Source organism: Hordeum vulgare, chromosome 6H (assembly GCF_904849725.1).
Source record: "Hordeum vulgare subsp. vulgare chromosome 6H, MorexV3_pseudomolecules_assembly, whole genome shotgun sequence".
Taxonomy (NCBI): domain Eukaryota; kingdom Viridiplantae; phylum Streptophyta; class Magnoliopsida; order Poales; family Poaceae; genus Hordeum; species Hordeum vulgare.
The window spans coordinates 481,679,232-481,690,751 of record NC_058523.1 but is presented as its reverse complement, the minus strand read 5'-3'; positions in this window follow the sequence as shown (position 1 = coordinate 481,690,751).

The following is an 11,520-nucleotide window of genomic DNA, read 5'->3' as shown; positions in this document are numbered from 1 at the left end:
GGGTGAAGTTCTTATGGACAAAGAGATAAAGAGTGGCAAGAGCTCAAGCTTGGGGATGCCCAAGTGACCCCAAGAGATTCAAGGATGTCGTAAAAGCCTAAGCTTGGGGATGCCCCGGGAAGGCATCCCCTCTCTCGTCTTCAATCCATCGGTAACGTTACTTGGGGCTATATTTTTATTCACCACATGTTATGTGTTTTTGCTTGGAGCGTCTTGTATCGTAGGAGTCTTTTATTTTTTGTTGTGTCACAATCATCCTTGCTGCACACCTAGAGAGAGAGACATGCACTCACCGTGATTTTGTCGAGCTTCACTTATATCTTTTGGTAGACAATTCAGCTCACATGTGCTTCACTTATATCTTTTGAGCTAGATACTTTTGCTCTGTGTGCTTCACTTATATCTTTTAGAGCACAGCGGTGCATGGATTGGAAGTTGATCTATGCATTGAAAGTAGTCTCAAAAGGGGTAGTTATCCAAAGGGATACGAAATCATCCACCTTCATGTGCATTGAATAGTTTGAGAAGTTTGGTTCATCTCAATTAGTTTTGAGTTGTGGTTATGGTAATATTGAAGCCCTGCTAGTAAGGTGTTGTGGATCTAGAAATACTTGTGTTGAAGTTAGTGATTCCTGTAGCATGCACGTATGGTGAACCGCTATGTGATGAAATCTGAGCATGATTAGTATATTGATTGTCATCCTTTGCATGGCGGTCAGGATCGCGCGATGGTTTATACCTACCAACCCTTCCCCCAGGAGTATGCGTTGAATGCTTTGTTTCGATTACTAATAAAACTTTTGCAACAAGTATATGAGTTCTTCATGACTAATGTTGAGTCCATGGTTTAGATTCACTTTCACCTTCCACCATCACTATCTTCTTAGTGTCGTGCAACTTTCGTCGGTGCACAAAATCCACCATTAGCCTCCCTCAAAACAGCCACCATACCTACCTACTATGGCTTTTTCAAGTCATTCCTAGATATATTGCCATGCAACTACCACCATGACATGTGCCACCACGTCTTCATTGCCATTGCATGATCGTAAGATATCTAGCATGATGTTTCCATTAATGTCTATGCCATGCTAGATCATTGTCACGGTACACTACCGAAGGCATTCCATATAGAGTCATTATTGCTCTAAGTTTTGAGTTGAAAGTGTGATGATCATCATTAATGGAGCATTGTCCCATGTGAGGAAATAAAAGTGGCGAAAGAAGCCCACCAAAAAAAAGAGGCCAAAGAGCCCACCAAAAAAAATGAGAGAAAAAGAGAGAAGGGACAATGCTACCACTTTTTCCACACGTGTGCATATTAAGCACCATGATCTTCATGATTGAGAGTCTCTCGTTTTGTCACCACCATATAGCTAGTGGGAAATTTTCATTATATAACTTGGCTTGTATATTCCAATGATAGGCTTCCTCAAAATTGCCTTAGGTCCTCGTGAGCAAGCAAGTTGGATGCACACCCACTAGTTTTCTTTAAGAGCTTTCACATACTATTAGCTCTAGTGCTTCATTTGTATGGAAATCCCTACTCATTCACATTGATATCTATTGATGAGCATCTCCCCAGCTCATTGATATGCCTAGTTAATGTGACTATCTTCTCCTTTTTGTCTTGCAACCTCCACCACACTCCACACCATCTATAGTGCTATAACCATGGCTCACGCTCATGTATTGCCTGAGAGTTGAAAAGGTTTGAGAAAGTAAAGGTGTGAAACAATTACTTGGCCAATACTGGGGTTGTGCATGATTTAAATTCGTTGTGCAATGATGATAGAGCATAGCCAAACTATATGCTTTTGTAGGGATAACTTTCTTTTGGCCTTGTTATTTTGAAAGTTCATGATTACCTTGCTAGTTTGCTTGAATTATTATTGTTTCCACGTCAATAGCAAACTATTGTTTTGAATCTAATGGATCTGAACATTCACGTCACATAAGAGGAGTTACAAAGGACATCTATGCTAGGTAGCATGAAAGCATCAAAAATTCATTCTTTATCACTTCCCTACTCGAGGGCGAGCAGGAGTTAAGCTTGGGGGTGCTTGATACGTCTCAAACGTATCTATAATTTTCGATGGTTTCATGTTGTTATCTTGTCATCTTTGGATGTTTTATGTACCTTTTATATCTTTTTTGGGACTAACTTATTAATTTAGTGTCAAGTGTCAGTTCCTTTTTTTGTGTTTTTGGCTCTTTTCATATCTGATTTTGGAACGGAGTCCGAACGAAATAAAATCCCCAAAATGATTTTTTCCCGAACGGGAGAAGATCAGGGGGCCTTTGGGCCAAGCCAGGAGGGCTCCTGGGAGCCCACAATCCCCCACTCCGCCACCAGGGGAGGCGATGGTCGCAGGGCTTGTGGCCTCCCTGGCCGCCCCCTGACCTAGATCTTTGGCCTATATATTCCCTAAAATACAGCAAAAAATCAGGGGAGCCTCGCAAATACTTTTCCGCCGCCGCAAGCTTCCATTTCCGTGAGATCTCATCTGGAGACCCTTCCCGGCGCCCTGCCGTAGGGGACTTTGGAGTTGGCGGGGCTTCTTCATCATCATCATCGCCCCTCCAATGACTCGTGAGTAGTTCACTTCAGACCTACGGGTCCGTAGTTAGTAGCTAGATGGCTTCTTCTCTCTCTTGGATCTTCAATACAAAGTTCTCCATGATCTTCATGGAGATCTATCCGATGTAATCTTGTTTGGTGGTGTGTTTGTCGAGATCCGATGAATTGTGGATTTGTGATCAGATTATCTATGATATATATTTGAGTCTTTGCTGATTTCATATATGCATGATTTGATATCCTTGTAAGTCTCTTCGAGTCTTGGGTTTTGTTTGGCCAACTAGATCTATGATTCTAGCAATGGGAGAAGTGCTTGGTTTTGGGTTCTACCATGTGGTGACCTTTCCGAGTGATAGTAGGGGCAGCAAGGCACACATTAAGTAGTTTCCATCAAGGGTAACAAGATGGGCTCTGTCATTGATATGAGATTGTCCATCTACATCATGTCATCTTGCTTAAGGCGTTACTCTGTTCTTTTGGACTTAATACACTAGATGCATGTTGGATAGCGGTCGACGCGTGGAGTAATAGTAGTAGATGCAGAAAGTATCGGTCTACTTGTTTTGGACGTGATGCCTATAGATATAATCATTGCCATAGATATCGTCACGACTTTGCGCAGTTCTATCAATTGCTCGACAGTAATTTGTTCACCCACCATCTACTTGCTTTCATGAGAGAAGCCACTAGTAAACACTACGGCCCCCGGGTCTATTCACATCCATCGTTTACACCTCCGCTTTTACTTTGCTTTGTTACTTTGTTGCTTTCAGTTCTCACTTGGCAAACAATCTATAAGGGATTGACAACCCCTTCATAGTGTTGGGAGCAGGTTCTTTGTGTTTGTGCAGGATCTTGTGATACTCCTCCACTGGATTGATACCTTGGTTCTCAAACTGAGGGAAATACTTACCACCGCTGTGCTACATCACCCTTTCCGCTTCAAGGAAACACCAACGCAAGGCTCCAAGGCCACAGGGGAAATCCTTTGCATATTTGCCTAGGGAGTTCCTTAAGGCGTAGCCGCGGTAGAAGGATTCCTGGTGCCGTCGACACGACTATTTCTTGACGCCGTAGCCAGGGAAGCACCACTGACATCAGCTACCTACAGGCAGTCGGCTCTGATACCAAATTGTGAAGCCCTCGATTTAATCATACGCTAATCATACATGCAAATGTGTATGATCAAACTCAAAGACTCACGGGAATATATTAGAACACAACTCTAGACACACACAAAACATACAAGATTCATATTACAAGACAGGGGCCTCGAGGGCTAGAATACAGAAGCTAGATAAGCACATGAGTCAGCGGAAGCAACAAATATATGAGTACAGACATTAAACATGGGGTTCCTTACAGAAGGCTAGCACAAACGATACAACGATCGAACGAGGCGAGACCTCCTGCCTGGGAACCTCCTAAACTACTCCTCGTCTTCAGCGACCCCCACGTAGTAGTAGGCACCATCGGGGTAGCACTCGGCGTCGGCGGGATACTCCATCTTCCGGGCTCCATCCTCTGGTCGCAACAACGGATCAAGGGGCAAAGGGGAGCAAAACAACGGTGAGTACTCATCCAAAGTACTCGCAAGTCTTACATCAGAACTATGCTAAGTATGCATCTATATCAAAGAAAGGGGTTTATATGTGGACTGACTACAGCAATGCAAGAATAGAGAGAGAAGGCCTAGTCCTATCGAAGACTAGCATATTCAGGGGGTCTTGCAGCAATAGACGAGAGTAGAACATGTAACACAACTAATAGTCATATTGTTGCAGCAATATTAATATGAGGTCCGTGCGAGGAAGCAATCCCGGGGAAACTAATCCAGTTTAGTAACACTTGTAGTTGTATAAGATTAGGGCACAACTCCAAGTCCTCCTGTAACCGTGGACACGGCTATTCGAATAGTTCATTTCTTCCCTGCAGGGGTGCACAACATATTCCCCGTCACGCTCGATAACACTCTGGCCGGACACACTTTTCTGGGTCATGCCCGGCCTCGCAATATCGACACGTCGCAGCCCCACCTAAGCTCAACAGAGAGGCCAGTCCGTCGGTCTAACTCCCAAGCAAAAAGGGGTCATGGGCCCACTTACCCTCTGCGCTCCTGCACGATGCAAGGGCGTACGATGTCAGTCCTAGCACCCCTTAATTGCTGACGTCTGAAGAGCTTCGGCTGATACCACGATGTCCAGTACCCATAATTCTTCCCACGTAGACGGTTAGTGCGTAATAAGGCCTTCCGACCAACCCAGATCAAATACCCATATCCATTATCATTTTAATTAAGTCATCGACACATCCACGCGGGAATACACCCGCCTAACATCTAGCCATAAAAGATCCCAGTATCAGGGTCAAGTAACTGTGTGGTTGTAACATCAGGGGGAATCCTAGGTAACACCCTCGTTGGATTCCGAACGATGTATCCGTCAAGGTCGACTTAGAGGAATCAGCCTCGAGGGTCCCACACTTGAGGGGTTGCACGACAGAGACATTGTCGGGAGTGGTGAAGGAGCAATCACCCTTAATAACCACGACCGACTAGTTGTACTACCACTAGAATAAATATGTCAACTAACGACCTTCTATTAGTGACACTCACAGAATTGGTCGTAAATTTACGACCATTTGAGACCAATTGGTCGTAAGCTGTCCGGAGGGGTCCTAACTTCAAAAACTAATGACCATTTTCATCAGAAAGGTCGTAACTTCCTTACTAGAAAAGGTCCTAAAGCAGATAGCCCTGTTTCGCTGCCTAATTTGTAGCTAATCTCGACCAATATAGATGGTCATAGCTATGACTAGGTGCCACATCATCAGTTTTGCCTACGTGTCATGTCCATGTGTTATTTTTTGCCTAGTTTGTGAAGCAACCTACTATTCTTTCATTCGAAAAATTCTTAAAACATTCTCATAAATACTTTGTGTCGTGGTTTTTGTCACGGCAGATGTCCTCGTGAGAGAACTTTAGGTGTGAGGCCATCGCAACCATGTGGCGGCTTGAAGGGGTTGGTCGGAATCGAGAGACGCGAGTTTACCCAGGTTCGGCCCCTCCGATGGAGGTAAAAGCCTACGTCCTGCTTGTGTTCCATTGATGGAGATGATGATCTTGATTACAAGGGTGCAGACTTGCCACCTCTAATCTCGTGGGTGTCTGATCTGTCTATCCCATGATTTGTCTTGTCTAGACCTAAGTTGTGAATCTCCTCCCTCTTGGGGTGCCTTACCCCTCCTTATATAGGTGGAAGGGGTAGGTTTACATGTAGAGTCCTACTAGGAGTAGGAATAGGACTAGTCTCTCCGGAATCCTAATCCGGGTCTTGTTTCCTTTGTGAGAGAGTCTCTCCTCTTCTTGGGCCTTCTATGTGAGTCGGCCCTCCTGGCCTCTCTATGAGTCGCCTTATGTCAGGGTGTACGCCGGGCCTTGGACCTTCGTCATTTATCTCAGTCCCCTGTGGGGACAAGTATGATTCGCCCGCCAGGTCACCGCTGAGTCACCGGTGAGTGGCCAAGTCCTTGGCGGGTCATACTCCAAGCCGGGTTACACTGCGGGGTATATCCCCGACATTAGCCCCCAAGGTTAGCTTGAATTTATTCATGGTAAGCTCCTGCAATAAGAATAATAAATAAGTTAATGGACCGGCTTGCTCCCTTGGCCGGCTTGATTTACTGAAGTGGCTCCTTGAAAAATCCGGGTTTCATTGAACCGCCTTCAATCATCTCGTAGGTACGTGTCCTTTGTAATAAAATACATATGCCATTGAGTCGGCCTCCAATGCTTTGGCTTGATGAAAATTTGGGAAATAAGAAATCCACACAATGTTGAACTAGCTTCTCTTGCTTCGACGGGTTATGATTGATAATGGCGGGTTATGATTGACAATGGCGGGTCATGATTGACAATGGCGGGTTATCATTATTAGTAGTGCCCCGTCAAACAACGGAACTCCAATTGACAAATCCGTGTGATGTTGAGCCGGTCTTTAAGTGCTTCAACTAGATAAAAATATGATGAACTGGTCTCCCAATACTTCACCTCCATGACAGAATAAAATGTGCTCTTCAATTTTTTGATATATCCATATTACCTGTAGCCCCCAAGGGCCGGGTCATCAGTGTATGATGGGTCGGGTCTTCGCTTTGGAACTCATGATCTGTGAAACAACTTAGTGATGTAGACCCCAAGGGCCGAGTTGTCTTGCCTGCGGCAACATGGGACTTTAGATATTATGATCTGAATAGCATAGCCCCTAAGTGACGGGTCGATTGCTTGCGGCGACTCGGGACTTCCACGTTCTTCGCTTTTGAAAATAGAACATCATATGATGCAGCCCCCAAAGGGTGGATAAAAATGATGAGCCGGTGCTTCCTTGAATCCATACTTGAATAAAGAGCGGTATGTAGCCCTCCAAGACCGGTTTATCTCCTTCAGGTAGTCGGGTCAGTTGATGATGTGATGATTTGAAAAGCAGATTGCATTAGCCCTCAAGTGTCATGGTGTATGCTTGCAGCGACATGGGACTTTCATACTTTGATGTAATCTTGATTTGAATAATGTAGCCCCCAAGTGTCGGGTTGTGTGCCTGCAGCGACTCGGGGCTATTCCTTCCATTGTAGAATAAAATCATATCCACTCCATGAGCTGATGATGCCTTTGTGATAAAAGAAATCCTTGACCGTGGTTGCAATGTAACCCGGCAAACATATCCTTGAAAAATCCATATGTCGGAGCAATCGGCCCAAGATATTTTGAGGCGAGTCAGGAAAAGCCTGAAAAACCTTGTGGCAGTGCCAGGAAGGTAAAAAATAGCAATTTCGTCGGCTCATAAGGTCGCGACAGGATGGGGCGAGTCAGAAAGCTCAAGCGCCACCCTAAGATGATGGTTTCGTCGGCTCATAAGGTCGCGACAGGATGGGGCGAGTCAGAAAGCTCAAGCGCCACCCTAAGATGATGGTTTCGTCGGCTCATAAGGTCGCGACAGGATGGGGCGAGTCAGAAAGCTCAAGCGCCACCCTAAGATGATGGTTTCGTCGGCTCATAAGGTCGCGACAGGATGGGGCGAGTCAGAAAGCTCAAGCGCCACCCTAAGATGATGGTTTTGTCGGCTCATAAGGTCGCGACAGGATGGGGCGAGTCAGAAAGCTCAAGCGCCACCCTAAGATGATGGTTTCATCGGCTCATAAGGTCGCGACAGGATGGGGCGAGTCAGAAAGCTCAAGCGCCACCCTAAGATGATGGTTTCGTCGGCTCATAAGGTCGCGACAGGATGGGGCGAGTCAGAAAGCTCAAGCGCCACCCTAAGATGATGGTTTCGTCGGCTCATAAGGTCGCGACAGGATGGGGCGAGTCAAAAAGCTCAAGCGCCACCCTAAGATGATGGTTTCCTCGGCTCATAAGGTCGCGACAGGATGGGGCGAGTCAGAAAGCTCAAGCGCCACCCTAAGATGATAATTTTTCTGTAATGACCCGTGGTTCTTGAATTATTCATCCCAGTTGAGTCTGTCGAGCCATGTCCATGTAGCCTCCGAGTCTTAAGTCGACTCAAGGAGGCGGCTTGAGAGTCTCCATACTTGATTGTGGCATAAACCGACAGAGAAAAGATACTGGTACTCGCTCCATCTCCAAGATATAAAGCCACTGCACCGGTAAGTTGATATTGTCTGGACCGTGAGGGTGGCGACTTGCGTCCTTCTGTTGGACGGCTCGTACGGGCGAGCACTACACCGACAGGTTGAGAGTTGTCTAGCGATTTGGCACGGACTCAAGAATCGGTTGCGGCGTTGTAAGCAGCCTTAGTTGCGCGGACGTGAGAGTTTGGCCGCGTCATTGCGAGTTGTTCTGGTCGCGCGAACGTGAGAGTTGGCCGCGCCATTGTAAGCCGTCTTGATCGCGTGGTCGTGAGAGTTGGCCGCATCATTTGTAAATAGGCGCTCGCAGCGAGTTGTCCGTCCATTATGAACTGGCATGGACGGCGAGTTGGCCGCGGTATTGTAAACCGGCTCATGAATCCGTTGAGCATCGCCCGTAATATTATATCATATTTGTACTGAGTACATGTCCTGATGATTTTGTCGGGTGAAATACCGATGACCCATACGCAGACGCTGGTGCTGGTCTAGTCGTCCACGTTGTTGTATTTTTAGATGTTACCTTGTAGTCATAGTATTTCTTGAGCAATCCACGTGGATGCATGTCCATGCACATGGATCAAATCACATTGTCCATTGTGGCTTGGCTTCCTTGCCGAGCGTGGAGTTAATCAAAACATTTCCGGTCTTGCCATCCTTACGAACACTGCTATCCACGAGCCCCAAAGGTTCACCAGTGGCCAAAAGCTCGACGGGTCGGCGCGTGCTAGCGGGAGGAGCCGCCCCAGCTGGCGATGGCGTAGTCGGACGACTTCCCGTCGGGGGGGGGGGGGGGCAGGCGAGCAGCGGTGTTGGTGTGGCCGGCGGCAGAGAGTCGGCTCGCTGCGAGATGGCCGGCTCAAGGTGAGGCCTGGCCAGCCCGAGGCGAGGTGAGCCATGGTGGAGATGAAGCTAGTACGTGCCTATTAGCTGCCTTTGACCTTCATGTAGTGACACGTAGGGACTCAGTCCATTAAATTTCACATCTGAGGTGGTTTGATCATGTCGGGGAGCTCCTGATTGCAACTGCCTGTGCATCTGTCACGACCTAACACGAAAAGTAATGCCCGGCCGGCTTGCCACCAATTGAGCTGCTAAGTAAGCTGAGCTGGTCTCGGTTTTCATGCCTTCCGGTCTTGATATGACTTTGATCCTGATGCGTGTAAATCAGTCTTCCGTCGTTGAGGCAACACTTTTGGCTGCTGTTGTTTGATCGCTGTTGAGGTGAGGTGGAGCCTAAGTCATGCGGCAAGGAGAGATCCATATGTTCGAGAAATCCATACGTGTTGTAGTTTATTACAGAGCACAAGTTGAAGAAATCCAAGAGCTGGTCAATTAGATGACTCGGCATTATATGTGATAGGGCGGCTCTTCGACAATAGTCAATTCTTCCAAGCTGGCTCAAAAACCCCAATCATTTAACACTGGTTATAATAAACCATGATAAAATCCAGCCAAATTGGCTATTCAAAGATTAATTTGCACCTGTAATAACTTATGCTTTGACCCGGTTTGAAGACCGGCATGATACGTATGTATGATGCATGATGCAATGCAATATGATGCATGTATATGACAGAATAGTGCTGGTATATGAGACTTGAATCTTACTTCAATGAAACTAGCTTGTTAGCCACTGGTTTATCCTCGCTCTCTGTAAGCCGGCACTCGCGACCAATCGATGTTTTAACCTCGATAGTTCAGGGTCCAACTGGATTGACATATCGAGAGTACACGGGATTCGGAGTAGCATCATGTAGACAGGCAGGTTTAACCATGTTTCAAAAAAGGCGGCTTAATAGCCCATGGAATATCCTTGCTTTCTGTAAGCCGGCACTCGCGACCAATCGATGTTTTAACCTCGATAGTTCAGGGTCCAACTGGATTGACATATCGAGAGTACACGGGATTCGGAGTAGCATCATGCAGACAGGCAGGTTTGACCAAGAAGGTGGCTTAATGGAAAATGGAGTATCCTCGCTTTCTGTAAGCCGGCACTCACGACCAATCGATGTTTTAACCCGGATAAGTTCAGGGTCCATATGGATTGACTTATCATGAAACGGAGTATACGGGATTCGGAGTAGCATCACGCAGACAGGCAAGTTTAACCATGAATTCTTGCCATTAAGCCGGGCACCATGTTGAAGTGCGCATCGTGGCGACTCGTCCTCTTGGGCGACTTTAAAATGCCCGCCAATGAAGGAGCAGCCCTCGGAGCCGGGTTATCTTGCCTGTAATGACCCAATGTTTCTTGAATTATTCAGCCTCGTTGGATCTGGCAAGCCATGTCTGAATAGCCCCCGAGTCTTAAGTCGACTCAAGGAGGTGGCTTGAGAGTCTCCATACTTGATCATGGCATAAACCGGTCACAAGATTTGACAGTTGATGATGGATGTTTGACCCATGCTTAATTCTCGGGTGGTCCGGTTCTCGTGGTTCCTCCAGGACCACTTTAGTTTTTTCTTTGCTGCTTGCTTTGAATTGCTGGTTCAATAATGGCTGGATCAAATTGTAACTTCCCGAGGGATGTTTCCGTGCCAAACTCTCCAATTAATTTTGATATGCTTTGATCCAATGTTGTCGGAGGAGACGGTCCGCAGAGGCGGCTTGTATGCGTCTGTTGGGCGGCTCATCCAAGCAAGCACTACACCGATATGTTGATGTCATTTGAACCGCGACGGCGGCGTCTTGCATCCTTTTGCTAGGTGGTTCGTACAAGCGAGTCTGCACCGGCGGGTTGACATAATCCGGACCGTAAGGGCGGCGTCTTGAGTGCAAGAGTTGTCTGGCGTTTTGGCATGGACTCGAGAATCGGTCGCGGCATTGTAAGCAGTTTTGGTCGCGCGGACGTGAGAGTTGGCCTCAACATTGTAAGCCGACGTTGATGGCGGGTTGATCACTGCGTTGTAAACCGGTATAGAAAAATGCTGGTGTGCGTTCCACCTCCGAGATATAATGCCATCTTTGCAATGAGGAATTCCCATATTTTATATGAACCACGCAGCGGAGGCGGCGGCTCAGGTGTGTTTGTTGGGCGGCTCGCACTGGCGTATACTGCACCGGCGGTTTGATGTTGTCCGGACCGCGAAGTCGATGCCTTGTAAGCTGTCTTATTTGCACGGACGTGAAAGTTGGACGCGACATATTAAGTCGCCTTGATCGCGCGCAGTAGAGTGGCTGCTAAAGGGACACTGCTTATTTCCATAAAAAAACGGACTTGAGAGTTGGCCGCGTCGTTGTAAGCCGCCACGTACAGTAAGTCGTCCGTGGCGTTGATTGACACGAGCTTGGTACTC